Consider the following 27410-nt stretch of genomic DNA (forward strand, 5'->3'; position numbering starts at 1 on the left):
ATGCTGTAGACACCCTTTTTTCACAACACATCATACATTTACTCTACTTAAACTTGCTGCTTGCAGTCACACGACCTATATTTTCTATAATCAGGTGTTCAATTCCAAATCCATGCTTTTGAAACAAAACTTGCAATTACTTTAATTGTAATCTCACCTCTACTAGCTCCTGATTATAACTGACTTTCGCAAACACTTACGGTGAAAATTGCTTTCTTTATTTAGTCTCAAGCAATGATTACCTTCAAAAAGAACTAGGGGCATATTCTAGTTAGTTTTCTGTAAAAGAAAGCTATTGTGCCGGGTTTGTCTGTCCGCCCGCATTTTTTCCGTCCGCCCTCAGATCTTAATAAGTACTGAGGCTAGAGGGCTGCAAATTGGTATGTTGATCAACCACCCTCCAATCATCAAACATACCAAATTGCAGCCCTCTAGCTTTAGTATTTTTATTTTATTTGAGGTTAAAGTTAGCCATAACAGTGCGTCTGGAAACGATAGACGATAGGCCACCACCGGCCGGTTGTTAAAGTTTCATGGATCGCGGCTCATAAAGCATTATACCGAGACCACCGAAAGATAGATCTATTTTCAGTGGCCTTGATTATACGCAGTAGCGGCTGTACAGAAAACTCGATTGCACCGAAGAAACGTCGGCGGGTTTTCTTTTTTTTTTTATCTTGGAAAAATAGGCAAATAAAAAAATACATATTCTATAAATCAAGAACTGGGCCCTGTTTTCGATAGTGACTTGTTATTCATTTATACAACTGTCTTTAATTATCCAATGTTTGCATCGTTTTACAACCCCGGTTGTAAATGATTCACTTATAATTTCAGTGCCATCAGCCTTTGTTAAAATCTAAAATTTGACTTTCTATATTTAAAACATTAATAACAACCTTTAGTTCTCTAGATATAACTGCTCTTGGCAACAGAATCATTCCTCTCTGTGATCTGTTAAGTATCTGAAAGAATTGTCATTATCCTCTGAAAATTTCTGTGTCCGTTCATTTTACATTATCTTTGGGCAATGCTGAACAGTGGCCTTGCAGTATGTAAGAGAGGCAGTACCATCATTCTTATAATTTCAACCGTAAAGATGATCACGACTTTATACAAAGAATATATAGGTCTGAAATATTTCACCGCTTATGCTACAACGACCTAGATACTTTTCAATCTATAAACCTGTTCTAATTAAAACAGACATTAGCGAAGGATAATTCTAGGAAAATATTTAAGGAAAATTCAATTCCGAAAAGTAAGGAAAGCGAATTATCACCGATAATAATCGCTGCTTGGCAATTACAGTAGGGGTAATAAAAATTGTTTAAAAATACAACACCAGTTTTAAGTTCTTTTGAAAGTAGGTCTTCGAACAACACCAAAACAAGCGAATCACTAACAACCTCTAAAACAGAGGCGCGTCATTTGTTGTGCATTACCGGTCTCGTATCGTTTATTTCGGTTAACCAATCTGAGCATATCACCCAAACGGCCAAACCATTAAGGGGAGAGATAATTGGGAGAGATAATTGCCTAAACCACCTCCGACACTTCCCTGCAACCTCCCCACCCCCACGCCAAAGCCTTCCCTTTCCGGGATTATCTGTAATATCTGGTTACCGGACCTTATTTACAATAACTTGGGTATAAATGCCGATATAAAGCAAACAGATAATGGAAACAAGACAGACGACAAAATTCGTGTTTTCGGCTCAAGCATTTTATGCATGAATGCATATTCATGTACGAGCGGCGCGTATAATCTGCTTCCTGAATGATATGCTGTTGACACCCGGATCTAACAGAAAGTAATCGTCTTGAGTTCGGTAGACAGACAGGGATATAAGAAAAAACACAGACTCACACACGCGCACAAATTTAATGTATATATATATATATATATATATATATATATATATATATATATATATATATATATATATATACATATATATAAATAAATGGATGAGTGTGTGTTCCAGCATAACTCTGAAACGCATTGAGCAACTTCAACCAAACTTGGTATACATATGACTTACTATCTAGAAAAGAATACTGTGGGGGTAAGGCACCACTAGCACCATAGGGCACCAAATGGGGTGGGGGTGGGAAGGGCTTCCCTGAAACGGGGCTGGTTCTGTCCGTAGACTTAGTAACTAACTAAACAACTCTATGGGTTTATCATAACTCCTTTCAGTATACATATGACTTGCTATACTGTGGGGGTAAGACATCACTGGCACCATAGGGGCTGGGGGTGGGAAGGGGGTGATATGTAAAAATAACCGAAAACGACAGATGTTAGTGTCTAGTCCATAGTTTTTGAAGTCACTGAGTTGAATAGTGACACTTCCGATGTCTTTCAAGTCCCAGTTCAGCCCCCACACCCCAACATAGGAATTGGGGGGTAGATAGATAGATAGATAGATAATTTTCGTGAAAGCTTCATCCACAGACTTCCTGAAAACATGCATGCTTGTCATGATCTCAAATAGCTTTTTGACTTTTACTTTTTGATACAAGTGTCCTACCTTCTCAGCATACATGATTTATTTTTTATATCAAGATATAACCATAACTATCATACACAATATATATTCACGACACTGTCTAACAAAATGAAAGCAACAATTAACGATAACCAAGCCAATGATAATATTAATTATTTTCTATATTAAGCCATTTGCCTTACAGGCGGTGACTCCAGAATAACAGGGAAAACATTGGTTACTGCCATATTCATACTTAAACTGCTGAAACGTGAATGGACTGCAATGCTAAAAACTTCCACAACTCTAGCCACTTTATACAACTGTGAAAAAGACACAGTGCCACGTCTAACACCTCTACATGCATTGCACCACTCTTCTCTACTTACACAGTCATGATCTTTCTTGGACGAGTCGGTAGAGTTCTCGGCTAGCAATCTGCTAGGCCGGAGTTCAAGTCTCCGGCCGGCCAATGAAGAATTAGAGGAATTTATTTCTGGTGAAAGAAATTTATTTCTGGTGAAAGAAATTTATTTCTCGGTATAATGTGGTAAGGATTCCACAATAAGTTGTAGGTCCCGTTGCTAGGTAACCAATTGATTCTTAGCCACGTAAAATAAGTCTAATCCTTCAGGCCAGCCCTAGGAGGGCTGTTAATCAGCTCAGTGGTCTGGTTAAACTAAGGTATACTTAACATGATCTTTCTGGATATTTGCCTCAGTTATTTCAAATTCCCCTTACGTCCCATCTTAACGGACATTTTCCCGCCTATCCTTTAAGAATTACAGACTTGTTTTCGGTAACCTGCTCTTCTCCATTCTTTCCACATGACTTAAGCATCTCAAATTACCATTGATCCATCCTTTCACCTACGCTAAACTTTTCACCACTTTTATAAATCTCTACTTTTCTCACCCTTTACCCCCTCTTCCATCACATTTACTATTCATGATGTTCATCTCAACAGCCTCAGCCCTTTATCCTTGCATTATCAGTCAACTTCCACTCTTCACTTCCATAAAAGATAGTTGGCGTAACAATTTCTTTGTAATATACTTTCTAGCCTTAGCTTTCATAGAAACTTCATCTCTCGTCAGTCTCTTGCGCACAACCTGTTAGCCCTTTCGCTGTTTTATGACATACCCTTTTCTCATCTCATCATTACTCATTACATTTACTCCCAAATACCAATAAGAATCAACATGCTCCATCCTTCCACGATCCATATTAACATTCACTGCTCCATCTCTTGACTTCCTGATTTCCATTTCGCTCTCAACTTTCTCCAGTTGCAAAGGCTTTCAAACTCTTTCACGCGGCTTCTGGAATTTCTCTTTATTACCTCAAATAAGTGCTATATGATATTCAAACACCGTCCATTCCACACACCATATGCAGCTCGTTTTCTAATTCCACAACTTATTGCTTAGCTCTGATTTCCTTAGGCTTTTTGCACCACTCCATCCATAAGGATAATAAACAGCTTAGGATAATAAAAACATTACTTTGTCAGATCCAGTTTTACACCAAACCTGTCGCTCTCCCATGTATACATATACCAACAAAACTTCACTCCTTACAAAAGACTTTTTATCATTTTCAGCAATATAACTTCTGTACTATACATCCTCCATACTCCACATTCTGTTCTGTCATAATATTTTTCTAGGTTCATGCACGCCACACACTTACGACCTTCTCACATAACAGTTTTGTACAAACACTTGATCCCCACAACCGTTTCAATATCCCTTACCAATTCTTGTACCAACTATCTCACCTCCTCGATAAAAATAATTTTTCGATCAAAATCCTACCATGTACCATCCCTGGTATACTGAGTAACGTGTAGGGCCTTTCATTCTTATAGTGACCTCTATAACCTTTACCCTGTCGCAACGTTACTCTCATTTTTATCCTACATGCCTTCGAATTCTCTCCTTATCCAGACATACCTTGAAGTTCTGAGGCTAAGACTTCCCTCAACAGTAAAAGAGCCTATGATCCACATCTGAAAATGGCACAGCGATTTACGGAAACTCTGTTAGAACTCGCTGTGACTGGTGACCTCAGAAGACATATTTGGACCTGGTAGTTAGTCGACCGTGCAATGGGTCACACGTATGGTGGGAAAGAGCATGGCGCTAGTAACTATATATCCTATATTGATTTACTAAGAACTTAACGACACAGTAGGTAAAGTAAGTGCTACCGTTCTATCGGTCTCTTTAAATTAAAGGGTAACGGTAACTATGAAATTCAGCTTCTGTTAAACTGACAGAATGGATTTCACTGAAACAAATAAAGATGAAGGGTAGGTGCTGACTTATGTGAGTAACGTTTATTCGAGCCCTTTACTTACAATTAATATTTGATTTGACTAAATCTTCATTCAGTGACTGATATTACTGATATCGAAATAAGCCATTAAGCTTAAAGCTTCAGATTTCTTTCAGAAATGTATCTCCACTGCAAAATACCTTACCACTCACATTATTATTATTATTATTATTATTATTATTATTATTATTATTATTATTATTATTATTATTCACAAGGTGAACCCTATTCATATACAACAAGCCCACAGGGGCCATTGGCTTAAAATTCAAGCTTTCAAAAAATATGATGTTCATTAGAAAGAAGTAATATAATAAAATTATTAAAATGCAAGGAGAATTGCATTAGGTTAGTACTGCGCTGCATCTTCACTTGAACTTTAGAAGTACCAGTTGCAGACATTTTTCAGTTAACGTTCTTATACATATTCAACTAACAACGTTTTCAAGTTACAATTTTAAAACCTAATTCATGATGTCCCTCTCTTTCTGTCGATATGACAAATGGAAATAATAAAAAAATACATTTATAACGACATCACACCTGAAACGCGCCCGGTAACTCTCGACGCTGACAATCTGAACTAATCAAAATTCTTATTGACAGTGACGTCACGAGTCCAGCGACACAGGATGTCGATGCCGGCGACCAAAGCCATTGAGAGCAGGAGAGTGCGTGCGGATGTGCGTGAAGCCAGTTACGCCGTGCGTAGGAGTCCCGCACTCCATTTACCTGTGCGTAAATTATAGTAGCGACGGACGCCTTTTAAACTGGCCATCGACCCAATAAGAGTGGGGAAGTGTAACTAAAAAGCGTCGACCGGTCAGTTCCATTGTTGATTTGGGAGCCACTCGATCGATTAATTGGGCGACTTGTCACCAGAGGCGCTGACTGCTTCTGCTTCTGCCTCTGCTGCCTACTGCCTGCTGCCTGGCTGCTGGCTGCTGGACTGGTTGGGTGCCTTCCTTCGTCCCCCGAACCCTACCCAAATATAATGGCCCCTGGCCCCAGAACCTACTGCATTTTTATGTATTGAAGTCCAAATGATTTTCCGCGCCATATTCGCCCGGTAGGTGTTGGTGCTAAAAATGCCGCGTCGAAAATTGAGGCTTTTATGATTTTGGGGACGGTGAATTGTCTGTCGTTTCCTCCCCATCGGTTGTAAGTGATACGTTTTAAATGTGCCGTTGCTTTTTGGGCCCTTTTTTTTATTATTATTATTGTCGTAGGTGCGTGGGAGAAGGGCATATCCAAAAGTTTCCTCGTAAAGATATTTTGCAAAATATCACATATTAATTTTACGATACGGATTATAGAATTATCGGATTTGCATGAACCATTGTATCGCCAGTAGCAGGACTATAAAAGAAAACTGTGTATGAACAAATAGTCATCGGGACAATAACAAAAACTCCCCGTAGGAGGGTAGTGCCGTCAGTGCACCTCGTGTGGTGCACTGTAGGCATTACTTGAGATTCTTTGCAGCGTGCCTTCGGCCCCTAGCTGCATCCCCTTTCGCTTATTTTACTGTACCTCCTGAAGAAAATATAAATTTTCAGTTAGTTTAGATTTTTAACATTTTTCTAATTTTTTTAGAAACTTTAACTTACTTTTTCTCTAACATTTTTGTGACAAATGTTAAAATAATTGCTTTTGTAAATGTAAATTTGTATAAAAATCACGGTGTTTAAAGTGACACCACCTCCTTCCCGAATCCTTGTTGGAGAACTTTGACTGCCTGAAAATTACTCCACTCAGGTAGAAACCGGCTGTTTTTGTTTTTCTTCGCGGCAAGAAGGGCCGAAGGTTGGCAGTTCAGCTCACAGCTCCATTATAGGTTGCAGTTCAGCTCTCAGCTCCATCATAGTTTGCAGCGCAGCTCACAGCTCCTTCATAGTCCGAAGGACTGGAAACTCAGTATCCTGTGGAACTTTCACCGCAATGGAGCACTAATTAACTCTCAGCAGCTACAGTAGCCTCAAGCCATCGTCACCAACGACAGACGTCGCATACCATCAACTGATGTCTTGTACTAGCAGTTTTAAGGATGGAAATTTCTTGAGGTATGTCACTTTCATTAGACACCGTGATTTCGTGACTTTAAGATTTTTCCCAAGATTTCTTAAATAATCTGTTTCTAGCATTCAGCCCTTTTAAATAATAAAGCTCGCTAATTCATCGTAATCCTTAAACGAAAGCAGTTCTTTTCATTTTGTTCATTTCACCTTGTTCCCGTATAGGTTTGTTGATTTATAGTATGTGATCCAGCTTTCGTAAACTTATCTTTGAAGTAATATAGTATAGGCCTGCTGCCACACTTTATTTCATATTCATATTTAGCGGATTTCATTGCTATAAAGGTTTCTCTTAATTTTGTAAGACGAGTTCTTGCTATATTCACTTGTACGGAATTTCAATTATTACGACGAGACTAGTATATTACTTCGTTGTGCTTTCGGTATTTCAAATTTTTAATTCTCATATTTCTCGTGTTTTAGTGAGTGGGACGGAATTGGGGAGGATTGGGAGATCTGGTGTCATCGGTCTTCTTCTACTTGATAGAATCCAGTCCAGACAACCAACAAGCAGTTACTGTTCACCTATTCAGTCATTTCTAATAAATAAGTTTGGATTTTAGTTGGTCTATTCATTCTCCTCCCCAGGATTTCTGTTCATGGAACCCCTGGGGGGACTGAATGCGAAACTGCTTGTTGTTGGTTGGCCTTGGTTTGGTGGTTGCTGTAGCTTGATATTTGCATTTTATATTTTTGTCGTGTTTGATATTTACTTGGGGAAAATTGTTATTCTCATATATTTGGAAATTTTTTGAAATTTTTTGACATTGCTATCATTAACCATGTCTGATCTTAAACTGTTAGTTAACTCCCGGAAATATATCCGTAAGGCTATCACTGAAAATTACAATAAGAGGGATAGTTTTCCCGCTTTATCACAAGTTGTTCGATATGCGAAAAAAGCAGTATTGGTGGACTTGTTAGCTCAACTAGGTGATTATGATTCTAAAATTCAAGCACTTAAGTGGGGTGAGAATGAGGATGAATTTGTACTTGCAGAGGATATTGAATTGAGTCATGATTATTTGACTAAAATTCGTGAGTGTATAGCTTTGTTAGAAGATGTACCTTCTCTTAGTCAGTCCTCGCTTGATTCGGCTCGTAGTCTCCTTAAACGCCCAACAGCCCCTCTTCCCACATTTACCAGTCGTGATGGTGAAGATTTAAATAAATTCTTTCTTCAGTTCGAGGAAACTATTAACAAGTTCTCGTACCCAGATTACGATAAATTTCTGTTGTTAAAACAGCAAATTAGTGGGAGAGCTTCAATCTTGATTAATTCCTTGAAGCTGACAAGCAAGGATACACTCATGCTAAAAAGAATTACTGACGAATGCTTTGGCTTCCCCAGGAAAACAGAAGTTCAATATTATTAAACAGTTATCAGAAATGAAGTTAACTTATGAAGATGATCCGTTTGAATACATCTCTAAGATTAAGTATATCACTGAAGGTATTAAGAAATTGAAAATTGATGTTGATTTTTTCCTTCAATATTTTTTCTGGTCAGGCCTGAATGAGTCTTTTCGAAATATTTTGATTCAAATAACTAATCATTCGAAACCAACTTTAATGGAAATTACTGATAACTTTTTTGAAGCGAGCGAGCGGTATTTTTCACAGAAACATTATAAAGAACGTAAGAAAAAATCTGATTCGCCTGTATTGAATTCGGCCAGTTCTCGAGAATGTACAACTAGCCTTGCTGTGAAAGTAGATTATTCTAAAGACAAAACTAGGTCATCAAAACCTTGTTCCCTTTGCATAGTTGTAGACAGGGATATTTCACACCCAGTTTACCGGTGTCCAGTATTTAAGACTCCACAAGAGAAAATTGATAAGTTGGTTAGTTTGTCCGGCTGCATTAAATGTGGGAACCTTAATCATACTTCAGATAATTGTAAATTTAAATTCAACTCCCGGTGTAGTAACTGTAAAGGCTGGCATATGTCTTACCTTTGTGTTGGGAATCCACGTAAGAAAAAGAAAGCACAGCTGATAAATCCAAAGGTAAATTCTGGTTTGGATAAATCAAAAGATAATTCCAAATTGAACATTGCTAGTAGCAATTTGATAACACTGACAGAAGCTTTGCAGGGGATACCGATGGTGAATCGATATTACCTACATTTACATGTAAAATCGGTGGCAAAAAGAGTGAGAGGATTGAAAGATGGTGGTTGCCAGTCAAACTTTATAACTGAAAGTTTGGCATCCCAGCTTGATCTGAAAGTCATTAAGGATAACTTTTCTATCACTGTAAACGGTATTAATGTACCCAAGACATATAAGAGTAAATTAGTAGAATTTAATGTGAAGTTTGGTGATGAGTTGAAAACTATTAAGGCTTTGTGTATTCCTTCAATTAATATTGTGTTAAAACTTCCAAATTTGAGAAAAGTTGTTGATAGTTTTCTCATGCAGGGATATAAATTAGCAGAAGAGTCTTTAAAGAATTGCCAGGATGAAATCAGTGATATAGAGTTCATTTTAGGGTGTAAATCTTCGTATTGTATACCAGATTCAGAAGTACTCTTTGGTGAAAGGAAGATGTCCTTATATTCTCAGACTCCTTTGGGAATCATATTGAAGGGAGATATTAATCAGCTATTGCATGACTTGGAGGATTTGCCAGTTAATTCAAATTCATATTCAATAATGGACCCTGGGAATTACTTTCCTGTCAAAAATACCTCTTGTCTGACATCCACAGATAATTGCATTGAAGTTATATAGATTGTTGTACTAATTTTTCAGTCTTCAATGATAAAGGTGATCTTGTTGATGCAGAGTTGCAAAGAGCTACAAATGACATTTTAGAGAGTCAATGTTCATATTTCACAAATCATGATAATCAGATCTATGATGATGAGACTTCTGAGATAAATAATGATTTAGTAAAATTTGCTCTAGACAATACAGTGCGTGACGAAAAAGGAAGACTCAAAATGCCTCTTCTTTGGAATCCTAAAGTTAGTCATTTGCTGGGTAGAAATCGTAAGCATTTAAACACTGATTCTAAGGGCTAATTTGAACAAACTTTTAAAGAATGAAGAAAATTTAAAATTAATGAATGACACTTTCCAAGAACAAGCTGCTGCTGGTATCATTTAAAAAAATTAATGACCTTGATGACTTTCTAGAGACTCATCCTGAGCATAGCTTCTTGCCACATATGCCAATATTCAAACCAGATAGAGAGACTACAAAATGTAGAATAGTTTTTCTCTCAATCTTTGTGAAAAAGGACCCGACAAAGCCCATGACAGTTAGTCATAACCAAGCAATTTATCCCGGTCCTACACTTAACCATAAAAATTTCTTCTGCTTTGTTGCATTTAAGATTTGACCCTTCATTTGCACCTTTGATATTAAAAAAGGCTTTCAATAATATTAGTTTGGAGAAATTGATCAAAATAAACTTTTATTCCTATGGTTTCGAAATGTTCAGAAGAGGGACTTTTCTATTATAGCTTACAAGAATGTTCGTTTACCTTTTGGGCTACGTTGTTCACCCACAATTTTATTGTTAGGTCTTTTCAAAATTTTGGTTCTCGACTCTGAGGATGATTCATCAGGTATTAGATACTTGAAACATTTAATTTATCAACTTTGTTATATGGACAATTGTGCTTTTACAGCAGAGGACTCTGCAAATTTAATATGGGCTTACAATCAGCTGAACTCTATTTTTGAACCTTACAAATTTGGTCTTCAGCAATTCATGTCAAATGACAGTAATTTACAATCTCTCATTGACTCTGATCTTGAAGGAGAAACCCCTATTAAGGTAAAATTGCTTGGCATGCGATGGGATCGTTCAAAAGATACCCTATCGACAAACCCTATTAACCTCGACCCACAGGCTAATACTAAAGGTTAATTTTAAGAAGCATTGCATCACAATATGACGTTCATAACTATAATGCTCCTTTACTAAATAGAAGTAGGTTGTTCTTGCACAGATTGCAATGCCAAAAGGAGTTAACATGGGATCAGACTCTTTCTCCTGATGTTTTACGTGAATGGAGATTAATTGCTAAACAAGCTAATGCCTCTCTTGTTGTTAAGATTAAGAGGTTTGTTGGGAAAAGACAGAGCTCCTACAAGCTGATAGGATTTTCTGATAGCAGTAAATCAATGTATGGTGCTGTCATTTATATCAAAGACTTAGAGACCAAGGAAATAAGTTTTCTTTCAGGAAAGAATAGAATTGTCAATAAACAGCTGGAATGCAAAAGCATCCCTTCCTTGAGATCCAAGGCATTGCTTTAGCCACAGAGTGTATTTTAGATTTGTATGCAGATCTTGCTGGCCCTTCGTGCATTAAACCAATCCACATTACTGAAATTGAAATATTTTCAGATAGTCTTGTATCTTTAGCATGGTTAAATTCCTATTCCACGAAATTAGACAAGATGCAGAAAAGGTCAATCTTCGTAATGAATAGGATCAAACATATTACAAAGTTATGTGAAACTCATCCCATAAAATTTTCATTTGTTTCTGGAACAAAAATCCAGCAGACTGCATAACCAGAAGTATGTCCCATCAAAACAGCTCGTGAAGAGTAATTATTACAGTGGTCCACCCTTTTTATCTAATTGTATCACTCCAGAGCTTAGTAGGGACGATATTTTTTCGGTGATTATACCAAATCCTCTTGCAGATGTTGATAACATAAGCCCTAGCTCTGAAACTCATAGCTTGCTTTCAAGTTACTCACTGGTTGGCTGTCTGCAGAATTTAATGCTGTTAGACAGGTTCTCCAGTTTCAATCGTTTGGTGAAGGTTTACAGTAAGATTTTAATCTTTGTAAACAAGCTGAAAGCTAAAGTAAAATCTAAGTATCCTGACAGGTTTTCTCACTTTGAGGATAAAGATGATGCGAACTTTTTTTCAGAAGCTACTAGACAAATAATATTAAAAGATCAGCAATCTGAATTCCCTGAGGTTTTTAAGTATTTCCACTCTAATTCAAGGAATGTTAAGGACCTCCCAAATATTGTCAAACAGCTTAATGTTTTCATGGACAGGGATGGGTTGTTGAGAGTCCGAAGTAAATGAGCGTCTCAGGAGTGTTGAGCGCTTTAAGCGGTACAGTTTTCCTTTACTTCTGGCAAAGAATAGTGTTCTTACCCCCACTCATCATCCTGGACATGCACAGGAAATTGGCCCATGCTGGGTGTTATTCATTGTTGACTGAGCTAAGGAAAACTTTTGGATCCCACATTTTTTTCTCCATTGTCAAAAAGGATACTAAAAACTTGTACGACGTGTCGTCGTTTTAATGAACGGACTGTTAAGCTTAACCAAAGTCCATACAGAATGTGTAGATTAAACCCTTCTAATATACCATTTAATAATATTTGTAGACTTCATGGGACCGTTCACTGTAAAAAATTATATGGTCAAAATTCTAAAGTGTGGATTCTTTGCATTACCTGTATGTGGTCAAGAGCCATAAATTTGAAAATTTGTTCAAACCTGTCTGTCGTAGAATTCTTAAGAGCGTTTCAGTTGCATTGCTTCGAGTTTGGTATCCCTAGTTTTTGTATTTCCGATTTAGGAACGCAGTTGACTGCTGGTGCAAATATTATTTCAGATTTTTTTAAAGATCATGAAACTCGTAAATATTTTGATGAAAATAATGTTCAACCCTTATCCTTTGATCATTTCTTTAAAGGTCATAGTAAACTAGGGTCAATGGTTGAAATTTGTGTAAAGTTAACCAAGAGACTCCTTTTTGGCTCTATTGGTAAAAATATCTTGCCATATAGAGATTTTGAGTTTATTGTTTGCAAGACCGTTCATCTCGTGAACAGGCGACCAATTGCCTTCAAGGAAGCCTTGAGAGATTCATCTGGTGACTGTGTTCCTGATTCAATCACGCCTGAAGTTTTAATTAGAGGATATGACTTGTTATCTTTGAACATTATTCCAGAGCTTCAGAGAAATCCTGAACCTGAATGGATGCCCTTTGAGCCCTTAAACAAGGTGAAAAATAATTACGAAAAACTTCAGAAAACGCGTAACAAGCTCATAGATATTTATAACGAAGAATTCTTATGTACTCTTATCCACCAAGCAGTTAACTTAAAAGACAGGTATAAGCCCGTGACGCACAAAATTCTTCAAAGAGGTGATATTGTTCTAATAAAAGAACCAATGACCAAACAAAGTAACTACCCAATGGCTATTGTTAAAGACGTAGTGAAAAATCTTCATAATGAAATCACGGGTGCCATAGTTATTGAAGCGGCACTCTTCCACGTTGATGCCCTTACTTAGAAAAGAAGAGTTGCCTAATAATGATGAAATGATCACTCTTCCTGGCCCAAGTGTTGTTGAATATTCAGCAAGACCTAAAAAAAGAAGGACAGCCATTGAGAGTGAAATAAAGACTAAAGATATTCTTGATAATTTCTAGGTTACTACCTGAATAATTTTTTTTCTTGTGACTTACAGTATTAATGTAACTTTATATACATAAATTTGATTCATAATGGAATCAAATTCCTTCCTTGGAGTGAAGAAAATATAAATTTTCAGTTAGTTTAGATTTTTAACATTTTTCTAATTTTTTAGAAACTTTAACTTACTTTTTCTCTAACATTTTTGTGACAAATGTTAAAATAATTGCTTTTGTAAATGTAAATTTGTATAAAAATCACGGTGTTTAAAGTGACACCACCTCCTTCCCGAATCCTTGTTGGAGAACTTTGACTGCCTGAAAATTACTCCACTCAGGTAGAAACCGGCTGTTTTTGTTTTTTCTTCGCGGCAAGAAGGGCCGAAGGTTGGCAGTTCAGCTCACAGCTCCATTATAGGTTGCAGTTCAGCTCTCAGCTCCATCATAGTTTGCAGCGCAGCTCACAGCTCCTTCATAGTCCGAAGGACTGGAAACTCAGTATCCTGTGGAACTTTCACTCGCAATGGAGCACTAATTAACTCTCAGCAGCTACAGTAGCCTCAAGCCATCGTCACCAACGACAGACGTCGCATACCATCAACTGATGTCTTGTACTAGCAGTTTTAAGGATGGAAATTTCTTGAGGTATGTCACTTTCATTAGACACCGTGATTTCGTGACTTTAAGATTTTTCCCAAGATTTCTTAAATAATCTGTTCCTAGCATTCAGCCCTTTTAAATAATAAAGCTCGCTAATTCATCGTAATCCTTAAACGAAAGCAGTTCTTTTCATTTTGTTCATTTCACCTTGTTCCCGTATAGGTTTGTTGATTTATAGTATGTGATCCAGCTTTCGTAAACTTATCTTTGAAGTAATATAGTATAGGCCTGCTGCCACACTTTATTTCATATTCATATTTAGCGGATTTCATTGCTATAAAGGTTTCTCTTAATTTTGTAAGACGAGTTCTTGCTATATTCACTTGTACGGAATTTCAATTATTACGACGAGACTAGTATATTACTTCGTTGTGCTTTCGGTATTTCAAATTTTTAATTCTCATATTTCTCGTGTTTTAGTGAGTGGGACGGAATTGGGGAGGATTGGGAGATCTGGTGTCATCGGTCTTCTTCTACTTGATAGAATCCAGTCCAGACAACCAACAAGCAGTTACTGTTCACCTATTCAGTCATTTCTAATAAATAAGTTTGGATTTTAGTTGGTCTATTCATTCTCCTCCCCAGGAATTCTGTTCACCTCCTTTCATATTCTCTTTCTTCCATCTTACTTTCCACCCTCTCCTAACAACTGATTCATGGTGCAACTGCGAGGTTTTCCTCCAGTTATACCTTTGAAACATTTACTGTCAATTTCCGTTTCAGCGCTGAATTATCTCATAAGTCCCAGTGCTTGGACTTTGGCCTAAATTCTATATTCAGTTCAATTTAATTCAATTCAATAATAAAAACTGACACACACACATGCACACACGTACTCAAATTGGTTTCAACTTCATGGCTAAAAAAACGGCTTAGAATAGAATAGAATACAGAATTTAGGCCACAGGCCAAGCGCTGGGACCTATGAGTTCATTCACGTTGACAAGGAAATTGACGGCAATGAGGTTTGAAAGGTGTAACAGGAGGAAAACCTCGCAGTTGCACTATGAATCCACTGTTAGGAGAGGGTGGAAAGTAAGATGGAAGAGAGAGAATGTGAACGGGGGTACAGTAAAAGGAATGAAAGGGGTTGCAGCTAGTGGCCGAAGGGATACTGCAAAGAACCTAAAGTAATCCTTACAGTGCAGCACAGGAGGTGCACTGACGGCACTAACCCCCTACAGGATAAAAAAAAAAAAAAAAAAGAAAGGCTTGGTTCCTACACTGAATAAAGGGGAACTTCTATCCTAACAGTGTGAAAAGTTAAGAAAGAAAATTAGGCAGAGCAGAAGAAAGAATGAGATGCCCCACTCTTTTCATGGATGTTAAGAGGGTAAGAATGTTAACAGCAAGTCGACAGGACAAAATCTTAAGAACAAGAGCAAAATTATGCGTATTCCAGAAGACAACGTTCAAGCAATCTAAATCGGAACTTTGCAGAATTTTGTTCTATTAAATTTCCACTTTCACCCATATATAAGTAACATAAATTGCATCGAAGTTTGTAGTTTGTTTTAAGATGGATAAAATAATATCCAACAAATGAGACATTTAAATTACAGCTGTTGGCAACCTATAAATTGTGAACTCAAGCACAGAAATTATGAAATATTCTTTCACGAGTATCCATATCAAAACTTCAAGGCCTACAGTACATCGGATGGGATCTTTGAAGCGTCAGAAAGCTGTCGAATTTTTTTGTTTTTCCATGCAAGAGTCTCATCCTTGATTTCAATAGAAAAATAAGAGCATGACAATAGCATTGTCTCCTATGTACCTTCTTTATGAATTACAAATAAAAAGTACATTTTTTTATTATTCAAAGTAATGTGCACAAATTTGGTATGCTGGTCCCATGAATATATGTAGGTTTAAAGTTCAAAAATATTAAATGGATGAACATATAAAAAAACTACAAAAAAATAAGGTGATAATAATAATAATATTTAATAGGAACATATAAATAAAACTAAAAAATATACAAGCTTAAAAAAATATAACATTGTGATGACAAAAAAAGAACTTCTTGACAAGTAGAGGTTAAAACAAACAAAATGCAGAAATTTAAAAACACAATGCAATGGCAGGTAACAAAATCGCGTGCGGAAAGCAACAGTTTATGAAAAAAATAATGTAAAAATATCTTATGTAATGTATGTGTTCTTCTTTATGTAAACAAAATGTTTATAAAAATATAATATATATATACAAAATAAATAGAATATATATATAAATATATATATATATATGGTTATAATATATATGTATACATGTATGATATACATATATATGTATTAACAACACACTCATGATGCACAATATATTTATAATATATATATATAAAAAAAATAATATATATATATAACAATATATGATATACAATATATATATATAAAAATATATATATATATATATATATTTCCCCTGTCTATCATATCAAGCACATATTCCGTTGACATAAAATAAAGAAGTTGTAATTTCCCTTCTACAGAGCATGCAAAACTCTCTTATTTTTACTCACCACGAAACGCCCTGAGTTCCCTTTGTTCATCAAATTGCGGTAAAAGTGGATCAGGACACCGCTGGCAAGGAGATTGTCCGGATCCTCGAAGCCAAAATCTGTTCAGAAATAAAAGGTGAAGATAAAATCAATGAAAAAAAAATTCAAAATGATTAATGCATAATGCTTAACAATGACAGATATGTTGTTCATGTCCTGATAAACTTAGAAAATTTTCTTATTTTTCAAACTGCATCCTATACTGTACATATCTGTCATAAAAGATTTCAATTCTAATAAAATTGTTTTTAAAAATACACATATTAATAAAAAAATGTGTGTGTGTGTGAGAGAGAGAGAGAGAGAGAGAGAGAGAGAGAGAGAGAGAGAGAGAGAGAGAGAGCCATTTTTTAAACAAATGCCTCCCAGCGAAAATCATTCAAACAGAATATATAACATTCGTATCTCGTCGCGTTCGAGTGGAACTTAAAATGCACATCGGGAACGTTTTCGAATATTTTCAGCAGGGTGATGCAGATGCAACAAAACTGCATTGAGGAATGCTGCTTGCTGCGAGTCGGCGCAAGCAAATAACCCTTCCAAAAATAAATGCGATTGACTGGGCGTAAAATATTCTCGACCGTGTGACCGGGGAGAATCACCACCAAGAGATAGCGCTTAGTTTGCTCAAGGACTGCTCGTGTGTGTGGGTGTTTGTATGCATGTATGTATGCATGTATGTACGTACACACACACACACACACACATATATATATATATATATATATATATATATATATATATATATATATATATATTTATATATATACATACATATAAATACATATAAATACAGTATATATGTATTGCATTTTCGCTTCGACTTTATTTTCTAAAATGTTGTGTGAATGGTCTCCTTCCCACTCTGTAAAATATCGGAAAAGGTTTCTTTTTCTTTATAACGTACTTTTAGTAGAATATTACATCTCAGGGATATTTTCTATTCAGTTATGATGATTTGCATACTGAGTTACGATCTCTGTATAACAAACAAGAGCAAAACATTGATCGGAAACATTTGGTTGTAACTATTTTCCCTCCTCCTTCTCCTCGGAGAGAGAGAGAGAGAGAGAGAGAGAGAGAGAGAGAGAGAGAGAGAGAGAGAGAGAGAGAGAGAATCGTTAACGCCTTGGGAGCAATTTTATTCGCAGTATAATCGGATCTTGAAAAGGAGTACCATAACAAACCTTTATTAAAGAAGAAAGTGTATATATATATATATATATATATATATATAATATATAAATATATATATATATATATATATATATATATATATATATATATATATATATATATATATATATATATATATATATATATCCTATTTCGATCAATGTTTTGCTCTTGTGTGTTATACACACAGATCATATCTCAGTATTCAAAACATCATAAAGAGAAAATATCTCTGAGGTGTAATGTTCTACTAAAGGTAGATGATTATGAGAAGGAAACCTTTCCGACATTTTACAGTGGAAAGGAGACCATCGGCACAACATTTTAAATACAAAAATGGAAGCGAAAATGCAATAAGGTATTAACTCACATTACGCGAAAATTGTTAGTAATTAAAAAGCTTTTCATATATCTTTTAATCATGGCATTTTCCGTCATATTTATTTTCACTTTGTAGAGCCTCCCTTTATATGATGTAGAAATAAACGAGCATATATATATATATATATATATATATATATATATATATATATATATATATATATATATATATATATATATATATATATATATATATATATATATATATATATTATATATATGTATATATATAAAATCTATAGATATATACATATTTCTAGATCCAAATAATATATATATATATATATATATATATATACGTATTATATATATATATATATATATATATATATATATATATATATATATATATATATATATATATATATATATATATATATAAGGCATTTAATTCTAGAGCAGGTTGAAAGAGTGAATAACGAAACCGTTTTATCTTTACACCTAAAAAGGGAGAGGAGTGAAAGTTGGCGCGTGATTAATGGATGAAAAAATTGCACTTAATGGCGAAGTGTTGATCAGTACTTTAGAAAGAACTCTGCGAGAAAAGAGAAAGGAGCTTAAACTGATAATATTTATACGGAAATATACTAGAGTGTGGCGTCAAAGATGCAGAGAGAGACAGCATACATACATACACACACACACACACACACAGGATTCGATGATGGGGATAACATTTAATTATCAACCGGCCGCTTTCAATTCCCCAACGGTAGCAACTAGTCACGCAAGACTAACAGAACGAGCAAGGGAGCCGTTTCAAAGGCAAATCCCGATTGCTACTACTACTACTACTACTGCAATTACTAATCCATCTCTGAAAACCTTACTCCACCTTTATAAAACTTTTAAACGAAAAATGCAAAAATAAAAAGAAAAAATTCAAAGCATTCCAAAACCCCGAAAGAGGTTAAGTTGAAGTCTGCTGAAAGAATGATTTTTAAAGGGAGAAATTGCTAGCATTTATAAAAGCTTTTGTTCCGATGCGTTTAAACAAAATGTTCGGCACAAAAACAAAAATAGGAAACAATTGCAGCGCTGAAAATAAAAAAAAAGAATTCTCTCTTTATGTGCATTTTAAATATGAATCGCTGAAACCGTTAGTGCTTTCCTCTTGCATTTTCGGGAAAGAAAAATAGGCATTACGCGAATAATAATATTGAAAATTCATGGTTTTAAGTATGAATTTTACATACATGACAACAGAAAATAAAATCGGTTTTTATTACATTTACCGTTTCTAGCCTCGAGTATACTCAAAAGTGCCTTGTACTAATACGAAATTCATCGTAAAAAAAAAAAAAAACTTATATTTCTAAAAAGAAATAAACATAAACACTCCATATTGGCAGGAAATCGTCAAATATATTTTAACATCGTACCTTCTGCAAACTATTTTCATTTTTTTTTTTAAACAAAAAGTGGCGGATCGGGAAATTTAGCTTTTTCAGTCTGCTGTAGGTACGTTCTGCTACTACTTTTTAATAATAATAATAATAATAATAATAATAATAATAATAATAATAATAATAATAATAATAATAATAATAATTAAAGCCAGCATGAGTCTACATACAATAAACTTGTCATTCGGGATTTGATCAAACGACCGATGAAACGCCCGGCAAAAGTCTCCACTTAAATAATAATAATAATAATAATAATAATAATAATAATAATAATAATAATAATAATAATAATAATAATAATAATAATAACAAAAGTTAGCCTGGTATTAGCTGCTAACTGTAACCTTCAACTTGGGACTTGATCAGACGACCAATGCAATACCTGGTAAATAATAATAATAATAATAATAATAATAATAATAATAATAATAATAATAATAATAATAATAATAATAATAAAGTAAACCTGGCAGTAGTTGCTAACTGTAACCTTCAACTTGGGATTTGATCAGACGACCAATGCAACAACGGGCAAATAATAATAATAATAATAATAATAATAATAATAATAATAATAATAATAATAATAATAATAATAATAATAATAAGCCTGGCATTAGTTGCTAACTGTAACCTTCAACTTGGGATTTGATCAGACGACCAGATGCAACAACAGGCAGATAATAATAATAATAATAATAATAATAATAATAATAATAATAATAATAATAATAATAATAATAATAATAATAATAATAAGCCTGGCATTAGTTGCTAACTGGAACCTTCAACTTGGGATTTGATCAGACGACCAATGCAACAACAAGCAAATAATAATAATAATAATAATAATAAATAATAATAATAATAATAATAATAATAATAATAATAATAATAATAATAACCTACAGACTTATGGATCCCTATAGGTAAGTGGTATTCATATACTGCTGATGAACCTTTTGCGTAGATGTGCGATGCGGCCGAAGCCACGAATTGTATGCATAACTGGTTCGACCCTATTTCAGCAGTTAAAGGATGCATGTAGCAGTGATCCTTTTTCTATTCTCTGGAGTCACCTCACTTATGAGGAAACGTCCCATTGGCGAATAATAATTCGTAGTTTCATAATTATTAATTATTTGTATTTTCATAATGGTTAACGATTCGTATTTTTCATACTGTTAATAATTTTTCTTTTCATGATGGTTAATAATTCGTATTTTAATATTGTTAATAATTCGTATTTCCATAATGGTTAATAATTCTTATTTTCATGGGGGTTAATGATTCGTATTTTTATAATGGTTAATAATTATTATTTTCATAATGGTTAATGATTCGTATTTTCATAAATACTGTAACCGTTAAAAAAAAACTAACAGAGGAATAGGAAATGTTCTGGAGTTTTTAATTTTTTTCATATGTTGATGACAACACTACTGCAATTACGAACGAACACACACACACACACACACACACACACACACACACACACACCAACTCGGGGAAATTCAATAATAATCTCTAACTTTCAGCCGCAGTTTAATTAATAAGAGATTATCTTCAAACACGCGCTCAAGTTTAAATGGAAAGAAGAAACAGAATAAAAAAAAAATAATAAAAAAAATAATCTGGCAACGCTGCCACACCACCAAAGCTAACTTAACTGGCAACAATGTTAAATTACAAAATCAGTCTTATGAGGTGTTAGTTATTCTTTCACACAAATATTCTCAGCCGGCGTCGCTTTGTTGCTAAGTCAATATTAATTTTCATCCTGCGCGGCGTCACAGCTATAATTAATTTGCGTGCGCTGAAAAATGCAGTTGGCTAAGACAAGTTTAATCATCACATATGAGGCTCAGGGAGGGATAGTGACATAATCGACCAAATGGAATACATAATTATCACCTGAATTATTTCACTGTCTTTCACTTTTAATTAATCCAATTATTACTTTCGCTAAGGGCAAAGTGACTGACTGATTTATGAAATTTAGTCTGTCTAACCAAGCGTTGGGGCGTTTTCGGTCAGTCACTTAAGAGGGGGAAAAGGAGGAGTTGGAGTGGTTGGACAGCAAGGTAAAAAGATCCAGAAAATAAAGGAGATGAAGTACAACGATCAAAACAAGTAAAAAATGCGCCGAAGTTTCTTCGGCGCAATTAAGTTTTCTGTACAGCCGCTACTGCGAATAATCAAGGCCACCGAAAATAGATCTATCTTTCGGTGGTCTCTGTATAATGCTGCATGAGCCGTGGCCCATTAAACTTTAACCACGGCCCGGTCGTGGCCTATCCTATATCGTTGCCAGAAGTAAGGTTAAGGCTAACTTTAACCTTAAATAAAACAAAAAACTCCTGAGACTAGAGGGCTGCAATTTGGTATGTTTGATGACTGGAGGGTGGATGATCAACATACCAATTTGCAGCCCTCTAGCCTCAGTAGTTTTTAAGATTTGAGGGTGGACAGAAAAAGTGCTTACAGATAAAGTGCGGACGGACAGACAAAGCCGGCACAATAGTTTTCTTTTACAGAAAACTAAAAAGAGGAAGGGGATCCACCACGTATTCCATTCCTTGCTTTATTTGTGATTTTTTGACGGTGGCATTAATTATGAAAATACGAATTATCAACCTTATGAAAATAAAAGTTATTATCATTATGATAGTAAGTATTATTATTCATCATGAAAATAAGAATTATTAACCATTATAAAAACAAGAGTTATTGACCATTATCTATACAAGAATAATTTACCACAATGAAAATAAAAATTATTAACCAATATGAAAATACGAAATATTAATCATTATGAAAATATGAATTATTATGATCTAAATGTAGAACTGGGAGAAACCTCCACTGTTGCATTACAGAATACTAGGTAGAGAGGTTGGACAGCAAGACTGGAGAAAGGAGGTGGCGTAAAAGGCCCAAAATTTTTGTGGGGTTGCAAACACCTTTTAGTACTGTCTACAATGCACCATGTGAGGCCCACTGACGGCACTAACCCACCAACGGACCTAAGCTAACTGACAGATAATTATGAAAGTTATTAATACCTCGCAGAAGTACCCCGAACTAACACCGAAAGTCAAGAGGTGTTCGGCTTGAAAGATTCGTCTTCTGCGCATGATCGGAAAACCGAGCGTCGGCAAATTCATAGCCATTTGTGGCGCCATGAGGTTAACATCATTTAGCCGAACGCAAATAGATCAGGATTTACTCCAAGCACGCAGCTTTAATATTTCCAGGGGGATTCCAATTAAACTAATAAAATTTTTATAACTAAATGGCAAACTCATTTATATAATTATTTCGGCCGAAAATTCTATTACAAAAATAAGGCGGATTCCATTAAACCATTAATGTTAATCCCAAACTCATTCCTAAAATATCTATGATCAAAAAATATATAAAAAATCTTTTTTTCCCTGGCAGTGTTAATTCCGCAAAATAACACCAGAATTAAAATGCAATGATTACTCTTTTATATATATCATAATATATAACCAACGCGTATTACGTCATTATTCAAAACGGAAACATAATTGCTCATGTTAATTTGGTGCCCTCCAGGGGCCGCCCGGGCGACGGCCGTTATTTAACGGTGAATAAATAAATAAATAAATAAACAAATACATAAATAAAGAAATAAATAAATAAAGAAATATTTTCAAAGGATCACTATAATATTCCTACTATAAATAGCTGAAATAGTAATCAGCGGTAGCCGTTTCGGAAAAAAATTAATCACCTCAATACAAATTGAAAGAAACAAATAACAGTAGCGGCGAAAATAAATACTTTTTCTTGCAAACAGAATTTCGAAGCAAGCATGTAGGAGACACAGTCGTCTTTGTGTGTGTGTGTGTGTGTGTGTGTCTGTGAGTGTGTGTGTGTGTGTGTGTGTGAATGTGTGTGGGAGGTAAGAGAGGGGAGGGGATGGGGAGGAGGAGGAGGAGGATGTGGGGAAGGGGGAGAGGACGTTGCCATTTTCTTTGAGGGCTCTGCAATTATAAACAATTAGAGTCAAGTTCCTCGTGTTTATCTTCGTTGATGCGAGTGATTTTGCCAAAGTAATGGAAGTTTATATACTTATGATCACTTATATTAACCTCGCATTTTCAAAGATAATTGACAATTTTCTCTGCTCACCTTATTAGTTCCACTACTCCGCTGTATGATTTCTATTTTTTACTAAAGTAAGTATTATTATATCCTGGAAAAGTGGTGGGACAACATTACAGTTTCCTAAGCATAAAATGATCAAGACCAACAATCAGCTGTCAAGCTACTTGTTTATTTTTAATTAGTTCTCAAAAATTAGTACGTATAAAACTGTTAAACAAGAAAAGATGATTGCTAGTTTACAGTTCATATTAGAAGCAGCATTACCATCATACAAAATAAATTGTTTATGAAATAGTACGAGCCCCCACTGATTATGAACCCAGCGTCTTTTACGAAGGTCGTATTGATTGGGCATTGGGAATATATCTATACTTTTACACAATAAACCCTTTTAACCTTTTGTAGAAGTGACGCCAAAAGAGTATAGCCTTCTGGTTTCTCGGGAAATTTCTAGGGATGTAGTCAATCGCTCATTATCTTGACCCTGGGAAAAGCTACGTAGTGCCTACTTACAGCTGGGTGGACCACTGGGTTCTCTGCAGAAATTTAATTAAAGGAAACGCTACAATTACAGCCGGGTTGACTGTAGGTCAGTAAGCTAGAAGTGATTCATGGACCCGGTGGTCGTGAGACGAGTGCGCGTGCACTAATCACCCATGGTGCCCACTTTGGCTAATTGCACTTTTCAAAGCTGCGTGACAGGGTATCCACATAATGCGGTCCCATGTATGAATGCATGTACATATCAGTTAAGGTTGCCCTAAAAATGCACACACGAAGCAAAGAACAGCTTTACATTTTCAAAAAAGCGAGTTTCCCTTTCCAGACAGGTAAAATATTTAGAGATACAACGAATTCATATATAATATGTACGGCTAACCTGGGATTATCTATTTCAGACTTCTTTAATATTATTATAGAAATATATTGTCGATGGCTTCGGAATTCCAAGACTGGGGAGATATTCATAGTTTTTGTAAGTTTGATCAAGGCAGATTCTATGAACTGTCCTTTGAACCAACAACTGCTCATGAAACAAAGCATGACACATCCATGTCAATACAAGTGATTCAAATTATTCACATGACTGAAAATAACATAGTTTTGGCGTCCATATACTACTGCACACTATGCTGAATAATTCTCTGAGAAAGATATTTACCTGCAATTAAGGAGTGACGGGGGATTTTATATATACCGATGCTTCAAGCATTTAGTTTTAACTGAACATTAACGACAACTTTATCGGTGGTATCAGGATACCTAAAAACAAAAGGACTGACACATCCTAGGATTTGGCTTAACTTTTTAATCCTCACCAGGTACGGGATTTTCATTTCATAACCAACTCTTTCTTCTGGCTTAACTTGTGGGGCACTTTTTGTACAATGTTTTCCCAATCACGTATTCGGGGTATTTCAAACTGATAATTGTTTGCGAATCCACTGCAATTCTTGGTCTAAATATTCTGAAGAGCAAACCCTAAGCGCTCGCAAAGATATTATTACAGAATAATATTATTATTTTAAAGATAACATGGTAACTGAATAAGTAAATGCAGGATAATCCATACGTGGGTTTTCTATCGATATTAAATCTGGATGCTATGTTATCACTAATGACTAAGACGTCTAAAAAAGGAATCTGTTGTCCGTTTCTCATTATAATTTGAAGCTGATATTTGGTACATTGTTGATTATGGAGAAAAATTAAAATTACCCCAACTAGTGTCCAAGGAAGTTAAAATATCGTCTAAATATCACATCCAAATCGTGTCCTCAGGTTTTATTTGATTTATTATCACCATTTCAAGCAATTCAATATATATATATATATATATATATATATATATATATATATATATATATATATATATATATATATATATATATATACATACTGTATATATATGCAAGAAAAATGAAATCTTGCCTAAAAACTCCTTTAATTAAGATTATATATGATATAGGATGACACTGTAAATCGACATACAACCAGTTGAAAAAATATATATATGTTAGCACATGAAACACGAGGGCGCTGACCTCGCCTGAGACAGAGGTCAGCGCTCCATAAACAAATCTTGTTTTTCCCGTGCAGGTGGATACAAGCCTTTGCAATTAAGCCCATCAAGAACTTATACATTTTACATATTGCTAAAGAAATAGTCTAGGCTTATATATCCATAGGATAAATATGATTTGGAAATATCAAATAGCCTGAAATATTATACGAAAGTGTAATTTACTTGAGTCTGGTAAGATCATTTCTTTAAAGAATGTTAGGGTCAGATGGCAGGATAAATTGAGAAATGACACTATAAGTAAAATTACTGAGGTTCTCCATGTAGATGAGATAATGATGAATGGGACATGGAGATGGCTTGGACATGTTATGATAATGATGAACGGGAGACGGAGATGGCAATCACATCACCCCTGGGATAATAGTAATCGAACGGTCAACAGAAGAATTGTTACCCAAACCGAGACAGGAGCTAGAGATAAGTGAAGATTGTGTAAGTACTGTACACGAAAAACATGAGTGAAGGAATTTCAGGGGCTCCTTGCATCGAACGGCATTGGTGGCGACAATGCTGACGAAATTAATAAACTGTAATTATATGAGCAAAGTATGGTCAGTTGATGCTTTGCCAAAAAGTTAATGAAGAATTCACGGCCATTCATTTCTGGTGATAAAAATTCATTTCTCGCTATAATGTGGTTCGGATTCCACAATAAGCTGTAGGTCCCGTTGCTAGGTAACCAATTGGTTCTTAGCCACGTAAAGTAAGTCTAATCCTTCGGGCAAGCCCTAAGAGAGCTGTTAATCAGCTCAGTGGTCTGGTTAAACTTAGGTATACTTAACTTTTCATTCACTTGTTTCTTAAATCACTTCCAGAGACTATGACTGTTTTAAAATCGAACAGTTTCTCTCATAACAATCTAGGATCATAAGTTTCTTATCAGTTCTCTTGCCATAACTCGATATCATAGGAGTTTTGTACCAATTTCCCTTACAGCGCGTTGCTCTTAGCAGTTCTTTAACCATCTTTATAAATTAACCCCAAAAGTCAGGGATTATCAAATCTGTCACGCACACAAACACACACACATATATATAATATATATGTATATATATATATATATATATATATATATATATATATATATATATATATATATATATATGCATATATATATATATATATATATATATATATATATATATATATATATATATATATATATATATATATATATATATATATATATATATATATATATATATATATATATATATATATATATATATATATATATATATATATATATATATATATATATATATATATAAATATATACATATATATATTATATATAAATATATATATATATATATATATATATATATATATATATATATATATATATACTATATATATATATATATATATATATATATATATATATATATATATATATATATATATATATATATATATATATATATATATATATATATAGACCGGAACAATGGTGCATATATGAAAGGAGAAATGGAGCACTAGGTATAAATCTTTATCAATTTCGCCCTTAATGTAAGTCATCTTCAAGCCCGCTGATGCAAGGAGTTAGAAATTTACATTATATATGATAGGATGATTCTATAAATGGACATACCAATCTGGACCCTAAGTCGAATTTAGCATTTTTTAATCCAACCAGTTTGAGATCCACAGTTGTATTTACTCTTATAAATACA

At 34.6% G+C, this 27410-nt stretch overlaps 3 long non-coding RNA genes across 3 annotated transcripts in view; 2 read left to right on the top strand and 1 right to left on the bottom strand.

Annotated features, from left to right (window-relative positions):
• LOC136838775 (uncharacterized) overlaps nt 1-27410 on the bottom strand; it is a 256954-nt gene that overhangs the window by 119353 nt on the left and 110191 nt on the right. The window contains exon 2 of the long non-coding RNA XR_010853109.1: nt 16504-16601. This is a non-coding gene — a long non-coding RNA (uncharacterized lncRNA). The remainder of the gene's footprint in view (nt 1-16503; nt 16602-27410) is intronic.
• On the top strand, nt 6429-7510 carry LOC136839015 (uncharacterized). Its single transcript, XR_010853189.1, has 2 exons — nt 6429-6898; nt 7334-7510. It is a non-coding gene; the product is annotated as an uncharacterized lncRNA (long non-coding RNA).
• LOC136839016 (uncharacterized) lies at nt 13531-14571 on the top strand. The gene is made up of 2 exons (XR_010853190.1): nt 13531-13967; nt 14403-14571. It is a non-coding gene; the product is annotated as an uncharacterized lncRNA (long non-coding RNA).

The sequence above is a fragment of the Macrobrachium rosenbergii genome, chromosome 5, assembly GCF_040412425.1.
Source record: "Macrobrachium rosenbergii isolate ZJJX-2024 chromosome 5, ASM4041242v1, whole genome shotgun sequence".
In the NCBI taxonomy this organism is placed as follows: domain Eukaryota; kingdom Metazoa; phylum Arthropoda; class Malacostraca; order Decapoda; family Palaemonidae; genus Macrobrachium; species Macrobrachium rosenbergii.